The 10,171-nt window shown below is 38.3% G+C and overlaps 1 non-coding gene across 1 annotated transcript; it reads right to left on the reverse strand.

Moving 5' to 3' along the window:
* Window positions 1-6,914: 6,914 nt before the first annotated feature.
* Window positions 6,915-6,987, reverse strand: Trnak-cuu (transfer RNA lysine (anticodon CUU)). The gene has a single exon. It is a non-coding gene; the product is annotated as a tRNA-Lys (tRNA).
* Between the last annotated feature and the right edge of the window lie 3,184 nt (window positions 6,988-10,171).

Below are 10,171 nucleotides of genomic sequence, written 5' to 3' on the forward strand. Positions count from 1 at the left end.
GATTACAATTTAATTTCTTTTGTATTATTGATATATGGTAGCATTTTGAGTTGACATCTCAGAGTCAGATATTATTCAGTGGTTATTACACTGAGAGCTATGTTTGTTTCCCTGTGTCATACAATGAGAATAATGCTTGTGTTCACACAAAAGATCTTTCAGATAACTTAAGTGTGCCTCTAAAGAGAAAGAAGAGCACAGAGATTTGCCATGCAACTTTTAGAAAAAAGTGTTGCTGAGACTGTCTTAGGAGCTCAGCAGCAGGGAACTTGCTTAACATGTACAATAATCTGGTTTGTTCATGGAGCAAATAGTATTTAAAAGGATTACTTGTTAATTGGTAGTCTTTCATAACAGAGTGAGAAGGTGACTGAGAATACTTGAGAATGGGAGTTGCTCCTCCCTTTGGGAGGCCTGCCTGTGTAACATTTATATAATCAGCCCTGAGCTGAGGGCCTGTCCAACCGGTACTGCACATGCTCAGAAACCTTCTTAGGACTGCTCCCCTCCCCTCTTCCCAGTTCTCTTCCCTGTGACTTTAATCCCATTGACCACTGCTCCCTAGATGTGAATGATACTCTAAGTACTCTGATATCAAATCTGTTGGCCTAGAAACCACTTTTATTTGTGGAATAAAACAATTACAAGCATTGAAACTGTATTTTAAATATTTTAACTTACAAGAAAAAAAATGAGCTTTATGTAGGGTCAAAGAAAGAATCCATGTTTTTTTTTTGTTGTTGTTGTTGTTGTTTGGTTTATTTTATTTTTTGTTTTGAGAAAGGGTCTCATATATCCCATACCAGCTTTAAGTAGATATGTAGCCAAAGATGACCTTTAACTATTGATCTTCCTGCCACTTCTTAAGTGCTAGGATTAGATTTATTTCCTGTCCTGTTCAATTTATGTGGTTCTGTGGGTTGAAGCTAGGCTGATGTGAATTTTAGGTAAATACTTTACCAGTTGAACTATATCCTTGCCCCCAATACTTTTTTGAAGAAAATAATTTGGATATAAAATGGGAAAAACCACAGAGAGCTTAATCTTACTAAAAAGGACTTTCTTTTTTTTTCTACATTAGTAATTTAGACAAACATTTTTATATAGAATCCTTTCTATTTAAATTTCTTTATAAGCATTATTATTATCATGTGTGTATGAGAGAGAGGGGAGCAGACAGAGAGAAACAGAGAGAAAGACAGACACAGACAGAATAACAGAGAGAAAAGAGAGGGGGGGGGAGGCAAGAGCACATTCCACAGTAATCATGTCAATTCAAGAGATAACAAGATAACTGCTTTTGGAAGTCAGTTCTAACTTTCCTCTAGGAGATTCTGGGATGAAAGAACTAAAGCAGTTAGGTTTTCAAGGCAAGTGCCTTTCTCTCTGTCCTCAACACCCCAGTTAATTTTGTCATCTTGTACACTAGAAAGTATGAGTGTACTTCCTTTGGTGAATAATACTGGTTCATAGTCAGTATAGGTAAAATCTGTTATTATACCAACTGAGGACACTGTGTCCATTTGAAAAACAGTGTTTTGAGTGAGTTTTAAAAGAATGATGTAGAAACAAAACAACACAAAATGTGTTTAAACAGATGAATGTGGTGACTGAAGAGAATGTTCCAAGGTTAAGAAAACATACTGCTGTTACAGAAGACCCAAGCTGGGTAACCAGCATCCACAACAGGATGCTCACAACTTCCTACAATGCCAAGGTGATATGAGACCATTACCTGTGGTTGATATATTGTGCACCCCAATAAACTTATCTGGGGGTCAGAGAACAGAACAGCCATAATATTAAACATAGAGGTTAGGCAGTGGTAGCACACGCCTTTAATCCTAGCATTCCAGAGACAGAGATCGATCCTTCTGGATCTCTGTAAGTTCAAAGCCACACTGGAAACAGCCAGGCATGGTGACTTACGCCTTTAATCTCAGGAAGTGATGGCAGGAAGCAGAAAGGTATATAAGGTATGAGGGCCAGGAACTAGCCTGGTTAAGCTTTTAGGCTTTTAGCAGCAATTGAGCTGAGATTTATTCTGGATGAGGACTCAGAGGCTACCAGTCTGAGGAAATAGGATCAGCTGAGGAATTGGCAAGGTGAGATGGCTGTGGCTTGTTCTGCTTCTCAGCATTCACCCCAATACCTGGCTCCAGGTTTGTTTTCATTAAAAAGATCTTTTAAAATTTGCGCTACAATTACCCTTTATGGGCACCTGCACACATGTGCACATACTCACATACAGACATGTACACAAATACACACAAAAATAAATCTTTAGAAAAGAAAATGAATAATCTGTATATAAAATGCATGTTACCTGACATATACTACCATTAAAGGTTGAATAAATACCATAGTGTGTATGTGCAGAGGGAGATATGAGGTAGGCATCAATTGCCTGTACATTTTAATGTTTCATTTCAGAACAAACAAGAGGAGAACCTCCAGGGAACGAGGGAAAAACGACAGAACTCCTCCAGCAGAAATCACAGTACCAACAATCTAACAAAAGTTTTACACTTCCCCAAAGTTGTTTGCAGAAGTCTGATAGTCAGTGATAGATTGGTTTAGGCTCAGACAAACTGCACACAAAAAGATCCAATCAAGATGAGAAGAACTGAGAAGGAAGCTGTGCCATCTCACTCCCTTACATGCTGGAAATTAAATTATTCCCAGCTGTATCTCAGAAGAATCTCTAAAAAGGATAGACTGTCTCTCTTGTTAAATAAATGGTGCTATGGAAGCTTGTTTAGGTCAACTATTTGGATAAGGTTCCAAATAATCATATTTAATTCTTAAATGAAAACTTAACTATAAGAGACCTTAACTCAATGAGGCACTGTAATACTTTGTTTTGTATCATAAATCAAATTTTTATGTCAATTATACAAAAATTGTTATATACATATATTACTTGCATGTTTCAATCTAATGTATGTTCAAGAATATTTTCTTTTAATGCGTATGTACAATTTCACCTACATCAAAAGGCATTCTTTGCATGAGTCAATTATACAGTACTCAGTAGCATTCCAATTTTTAGACTAGCTTAGGAAAATTAAGATATTTAATAAGAACATAGAATGAAAGGAACACAAAACATATTTAAAAAGATGATGTAATGGCTGAAGAGAAGACATTAAGAGTGATGTCACCACTGCTGCTAACAGAGAGAAATTATGCTGATACTAGAAACCCAGCCGAATAAAATCAGCAGCATCATAATACCTAACTACATTCTAAACAGAATTTATACCCACAGGTAAGTGCAGCCCTTGTTCCTCATCAAGGAAACTACTCTTCCACAAATGAAGACCACTACAAAAAACCATAACCCAATGGAAATGCAGTGTTGTGGAGCCCAGTGCCAGCAGATGGATCTGCAAGCAATTCCTGCACAAAAGGCTTGGGGATGATTGCAAGATATGGGACAAAAGGATTGTAAGAACCAGGAGATCACAGAGTTTGCTGTGAGGTTTTGTCTCCCATCAATAGCCAAAGCCACACCCATAAAATCTCACTAACCTGATTGTGCAAACCTGAGTTCTACAGGGTAACAAAAATATACATGCCAAGGTAGATAAGGGAAAACCCAGAGGGGCTCAACCCTAGGGAAAGAACAACAGACAACTGTGGTGGTATTGTGTTCCCCAAAATATTGTGTATCCTAATAAACTTATCTGGAGTCAGAGAACAGAAAAGCCACTAGATACAGAGGCTAGAAAATGGTGGCACTCACGCCTTTAGTCCTAGCATTCCAGAGATAGAAATCCCTCTGGATCTCTGTGAGTTCAAGGCCACATTGGAAACAGCCAAGCATGGTGACACACGCCTTTAATCCCAGAAAGCCAGCCTTTAATCCCAGGGAGTGGTGGTAGAAAGCAGAAAGATATATGAGGCGTGAGGACCAGAAACGAGAAGCGTTTGCCTGGTTAAGCTTTTGGCTGGTTAAGCATTTGGCTGTTTAAGCTTTCAGGCTTTCTAGCAGCAGTTCAGCTGAGAGCCATTGGGATGAGGACACAGAAGCCTCCAGTCTGAGGAAACAAGACCAGCTGAGAAGTTGGCCAGGTGAGATAGCTGTGGCTTGTTCTGTCTCTCTGATCTACCAGCATTAACCCCAATAACTGGCCTCGGGTTTGATTTTATTAATAAGAACTTTTAAGGCTCATGCTACAGACAACTAAAGAATGCTTAGAGTTGGGGGAATAGATTTTGACTGCAGCAGCTCACCAGGTGGTTATCTAATATCAGTCAGTCCCAAAAAGGAAGTAAAACAAATACTATACAAACTGATCAAGCCTGTATGTAACTGTAAGTTTTCTCCAGTCCTGTCTGCCCCATGGTCCTGCAGCCACTTATAAAATAATCACTCAGTGGCTTAATATTATTTACAAGCTGTATGGCCTATGGTAGGCCTCTTGCTAGCTTCCTTTTATAGCTTAAATTAATCCATTTCTATTAATCTATGTTTTGTCACATGTTCCATGGCTTTACTGGTCTGCTGGCATGTTGCTCCTTGGGTGGCAGGCTGGCATCTCTCCCTCCTCTCCTTTCTTCTACCTATCTGCTTGGATTTCCAACCTGCCTCTAAGCTGCCTTGCCATAGGCCAATGCAGCTTTATTTATCAACCAATCAGAGGAACACATATTCACAGCATACAGAAAGACATCCCACAGCAGTTGTACATAAATATCTATATATGAATATTTACATCTATGTGTTTATGAAATTATATATAGCTAGGAATTACATATTTTCATATATACATTAAATATATATTTATATTATGTGTGTGTGTGTGTGTATATAAAGAGGCCATGAATTTGAAAGAATACAAGAAGTGATATATGGGAGGATTTGGAAGGAGAAAAGGGAAGAAAGAATTGATGTAATTATATTATATTATCAAAAATATAAAAAAAACCTAAAAATAAAATTAGAAAAAATTTCCTGAAAATTTATCAAGTAGTGTGGTTTTTATATAACTATGTTACAGATTTTCATTTGCTTATCCAACAATGATTTTCCCATTTCAAATATTTTAGCCAGTTGTATGAAATTTTTAATTAAACTATCTTGTCTCTTTATTTGATGAAACTATTAAAGATAATGATTTTCATTCTCCTCCTTCTAGTGACATTGATAGCTACAATCTGATCATTGTTCATTAATCATCTACATACTAGTACAACACTGTATTAGAATGCCTGTGATAAGGATACAGTCTCATTTTATTCACTGTTTTGTAGATACCAGATATTTATTAGGCTATGAGAAGGACTCCATGGTAAGGAAAAAGCATCACCTTGACCTTCTAGAAGGCCAATAGGCCAGCCCCTTGCAGATCTTCTCCATTTTTTGGATTCCTCAGTCAGACACCTCGTGCACAACCACTTTTCACGATTGCCAGACTAGGTAGGCTTCCAGCCTTTAGACTTCCTCCACTCTCTATCCTGCATCACTCCTTCCCTCCTTATTGACATGCTCCAGCCCCCAACTGGGGCAGAGAACACCTACTCCACAAGAGACCAAGCCAGTCACCAAAAGCCCTGTCCTAAACTCCAGTGGAGACTGTTTTTTTCAACCACAGGCAAAACAGGCCAGAAGACCAGAGAGAAAACAGAAGCCAACTTTATGAAGATGATAGAGTCCTTAAAAGGAACTAAATACATTTCTTAAAGAAACTGAAGAAACAAACAAAAAATTGGAGGAAATGAGTAAATCCCTTAAGGAAAGCCAAGAAAAACAAATAAACAAAAACAAACAGTTGAAGGAAATGAATAAAAATTTCCAAGACTTTAAAATGGAAAGAGAAGCAATAAACGAAATACAAATTGTAGGAATTCTGGGAAAAAGAAGTCGGGGTAAGTGAACAGGAGGTACAGAGGCTAGCTTTACCAACAGAATACAAGAGATGGAAGAAAGAATCTCAGGCGTGAAATATACACTCGAAGAAATAGATACAGTGGTCAAAGAAAATACTAAATCTAAAAAATTTTGACCTCCAAACATCCAGGAAATATGGGACACTATGAAAAGACCACACCTAAGAATATTAAGACTAGAAGGAAAAGAATCCCAGTTCAAAGTACCAGAAAATATTCTCAAAAAATCATGAAAGAAATTTTCCCTAACCTAAAGAAGGAGATGCCATATAATAATGAAAACACTAAATGTACAGAACAATTAAACAATATTAGAACCTGTAAGGAAAAAAGGGCAAGTAACATATAAAAATAGAAGTATTAGAATTATACCTGACTTCTCAATGGAGATTTTAAAAGTCAGAAGGTCCTGGACAAACATCATGCAAAATCTAAGAGAACACAGATGAAATCCAGAATACTGTACTCAGCAATGTTGTAATCACCATAGATGGAGAAGAAAGATATTCCATAATAAAGTCAAATTTAAACAATATCTATCCATGAAGCCAACATTATAGGAGATACTAGAAGGAAAACTCCAACGCACGGAGGTTACTATATTTATGAAAACACATGATATAAACAGTCTTACAAGAGCAAAGTCAAAAGAAGAGAAGCACCCACACACACCACCACCACCACCACCACCACCAACAACAACCGATGTAGTGGGTAGCCATTCCAGCTTTGATCTGGAAGTTCCAACCCCCATTGAGACTTCGGCAACTGTCACGCCTACAAGGCGGGGCCAAGGGAGGCGCCGGGGGACCCGAGATCTGGATCGGCGGGCGCTCTCTCTGTTGCGGGACCCTGGACTGGAGAGGTGGACTGAGCAGAGCTCCAGAGAACACCGCTGGACTGTGATACACCTTCCCCAGACTCCGCGACCTACCTATTCCTTAATTTGTAAGTTACGCCATTAAATAAATCTCCTTTTAACTACGTGGAGTGGCCTTAATAATTTCACCAATATCTGGCGCCCAACGTGGGGCACGAACCCACGACCCTGGGATTAAGAGTCCCATGCTCTACCAACTGAGCTAGCCGGGCTGGTGGGAGCCGGATGGCGGGGAGCCGGATGGCGGGAGCCGGGATGGCGGGGAGCCGGGATGGCGGGAGCCGGGGCCCGCACTCGGGGAGGAGGGGGATCGCCTCACTCACAGCGGTTTTTCGCTGGTCTGGGGGCTAAGCTAGGGAGCTAAGACCGGACTAGCTGCTCCCTTTTTCGGGAATGGAACCGTGTAGGCGTTCCCTGGTTCTATGGAACTCTGCAGGCGGGTTTAGGTACCCGCCAGCCGGGGAGAAGGCTGAGGGCGGGAGCCACCCAGGCCTTTGGAACTTGCCCCACATGAGCGCCAGATATTGGTGAAATTATTAAGGCCACTCCACGTAGTTAAAAGGAGATTTATTTAATGGCGTAACTTACAAATTAAGGAATAGGTAGGTCGCGGAGTCTGGGGAAGGTGTATCACAGTCCAGCGGTGTTCTCTGGAGCTCTGCTCAATCCACCTCTCCAGTCCAGGGTCCCGCAACAGAGAGAGCGCCCGCCGATCCAGATCTCGGGTCCCCCGGCGCCTCCCTTGGCCCCGCCTTGTAGGCGTGACAGTTGCCGAAGTCTCAATGGGGGTTGGAACTTCCAGATCAAAGCTGGAATGGCTACCCACTACAAACCACGACCACAAAATAACAGGAATTAACGATCATTGGCCATTGATATCTCTCATAAATGGATTCAATCTTCCAATAAAAACACACTGACTAACAGAATGAATAATAAGTCTTTTAGCTTGAGGAAGTGAGAAAAAAAAAAACAGCACATAATCCAAAATGATTTGAGGGTACATCTATCATGGAGTGAAAGGTGTTGTACAAAAAAGGGTGACTGCATCTCACTGGCTTCTTTATTTGGGCCAGATCCAAGCCCATTGGGATATTGCTTTCAGTGTGAGTCTTTACTATTGTTCCTGTCTCCCTGTATGTCTTTCACTGCCACAGTTATATGTAGTGCATTTCTTAATCTAATCAAGTTCATTGTACAAATTACCCACCAAAATGAAGTATGAAATGAAATGCCAGAATCAGTTAGGGAAGAATTCAGGTTCTTAGACTTATCCAATCATTAGAACAATCGTGTAGGTGAAAACAGAAGAGTGAAAACCATAGGAAATATTATTTGATTTCTTCTTGTTTTAATTTTATGGAACAAAACTATACACATGAGTGTTGACATGTAGACCATTATGGATGACAGATATAAAAAATGTTCTTAAAGAAGTCCTGGAAAAACTCAGAACATCAAATGGATAATAGATATATCCGAGTTGGAGTAGACATGTCGGCCACCATGGGAGACAGCTAAAATAATAAAGCCAGAACATTGGATGCAATGGAATCCAAAGACATGCTTTAAAAAGGAAGTAATCAATAGTATTTAGTTGTTCACGTAGATACACAGAACAAAGCCATAGAAAATAGTTAGTAGTTAATACAATGACCTTAATAGTTAAGCCATTTAGACTTTTGGGCAAAAATGTCTTACCATGAGTGGGAGTTTTCTCTTTTGCTTGGTACATAACATATATGTAAATAATTCATGAGGCATACAATTGAACAGACATTTTCCACCACTGTAAAACAACAGTTGTGAAAACAACAACCAAGAAATGAAAACAGAACAAAACAACTCTGTGTTGATCTGAATTCAACTCTGGCTCTCAGATAGAATATAATACTTATTACTTTACATTTTTCCCCACAGTGGACTGCCATTTTTTTCTCTTATGAACTGATGTTGCAGGCATTCTATTTTTGCTAGTGTTTAATTTTTTCTTACTATTACATTTGTGTTCATTGTACTATATAATAGTATCACACATCCACACACCACAGGAATTGAGGAAAGTTCAAATTTGAGAACTTAGTCTTAATTTCTAATAGCGACTGTTCTGAAAGCCAGAATATAATAGTGTGTGTGTGTGTGTGTGTGTGTGTGTGTGTGTGTGTGTGTGTACATAAGCATACATATATACAACAACAGCTAATTGATAAAGAGGCCATGAGTTTGAAAAGGAGCAGTGAGTGGTTCAGGGAAAGGTTTAAAAGGAGGAAATAGAAGTGGGAAATGACATAACTATGTTTAGTATCAAAAATAGAAGAATTATAATATATAGAAAAAAAGAAATAAAAGTCAAGAGAATTGATAACTTAAAAACAAAAAGCATTGAAGTCACACATTACAATTGTATTGATGTGATAATTCATGGCTGATCAGTCACCTGGATAAGAAGAATGAGACCTAAACACTGGTCTTTAGATTTGCTACTGCAAATTCTATATTCCATCTACATGACAATTTTGATTACCAATGTTAAATGCATATGAACGGCTTGGATACAATAAAATCTCCACTTTCTTCATTTATCATTTATGTCAATGATGATTTTCAAAAATATTTTAGAATTAGAGAAAACATAATACAGAATGTCCTTTTTCCATATGCACATCCAATTTTATTACGAAAAATGATTTGCCAAATTAATTTATTTAGAAGACAATGTACATATCTGTCATTTAACAAGTATCTTTAACTAAAAATCTTTAATTTATATAAATTAATTTTAAAACTATAGTTTAAAACAATCATCACAAAGAAACTTGTAGGGCTAGAGAGATGGCCCAGTCATTAAGAGCACAACTTGCTCTTGCAGAGAATTCAGGTTCCCCTTCAGCATCCACACTAGGTAGCTCACCACTTCCTGCATCCCAGCTCTAAGAGATGCGACAGCCTTTTCTGGTCTCTTTGAGTCCCTCGATTTAAGTGAAAACTACTCCGCCCACACACACAGACACATATACAATCACAAATGATACAATGAAATTTTCAAATTTATATATATGATTAATTAATAAAATATTTGACAATCTACTCAAGTAGTTAAATGTTTAATGAAAGTTTTGCTAGATTTGGCAAAGAGAATAACAAATGTGTGCACCCTAAGTAAAGGAAAAAGATTTATAACTTGAAGGTTAGCTGTGCATATGGTTGCTGTGTATTTCATATAGCATTTGGCTTGTGTTATGAATCTTCTAATTATCTACAAGTTAATAGAATCATGTCATAAAGTAATATTTGATTTTCATGCCATTTTCCCCAATTTGTCTGTTTCTTAGAAAACTGAGCTGAGTATTTCACATAGTCTCAATGAGTTCCTTTGTGCTGAGTTTTCTGACGTTT

The sequence above is a fragment of the Peromyscus californicus genome, unplaced genomic scaffold (assembly GCF_007827085.1).
Source record: "Peromyscus californicus insignis strain IS unplaced genomic scaffold, ASM782708v3 Scaffold_14__1_contigs__length_90479793_seg_1, whole genome shotgun sequence".
Taxonomy (NCBI): domain Eukaryota; kingdom Metazoa; phylum Chordata; class Mammalia; order Rodentia; family Cricetidae; genus Peromyscus; species Peromyscus californicus.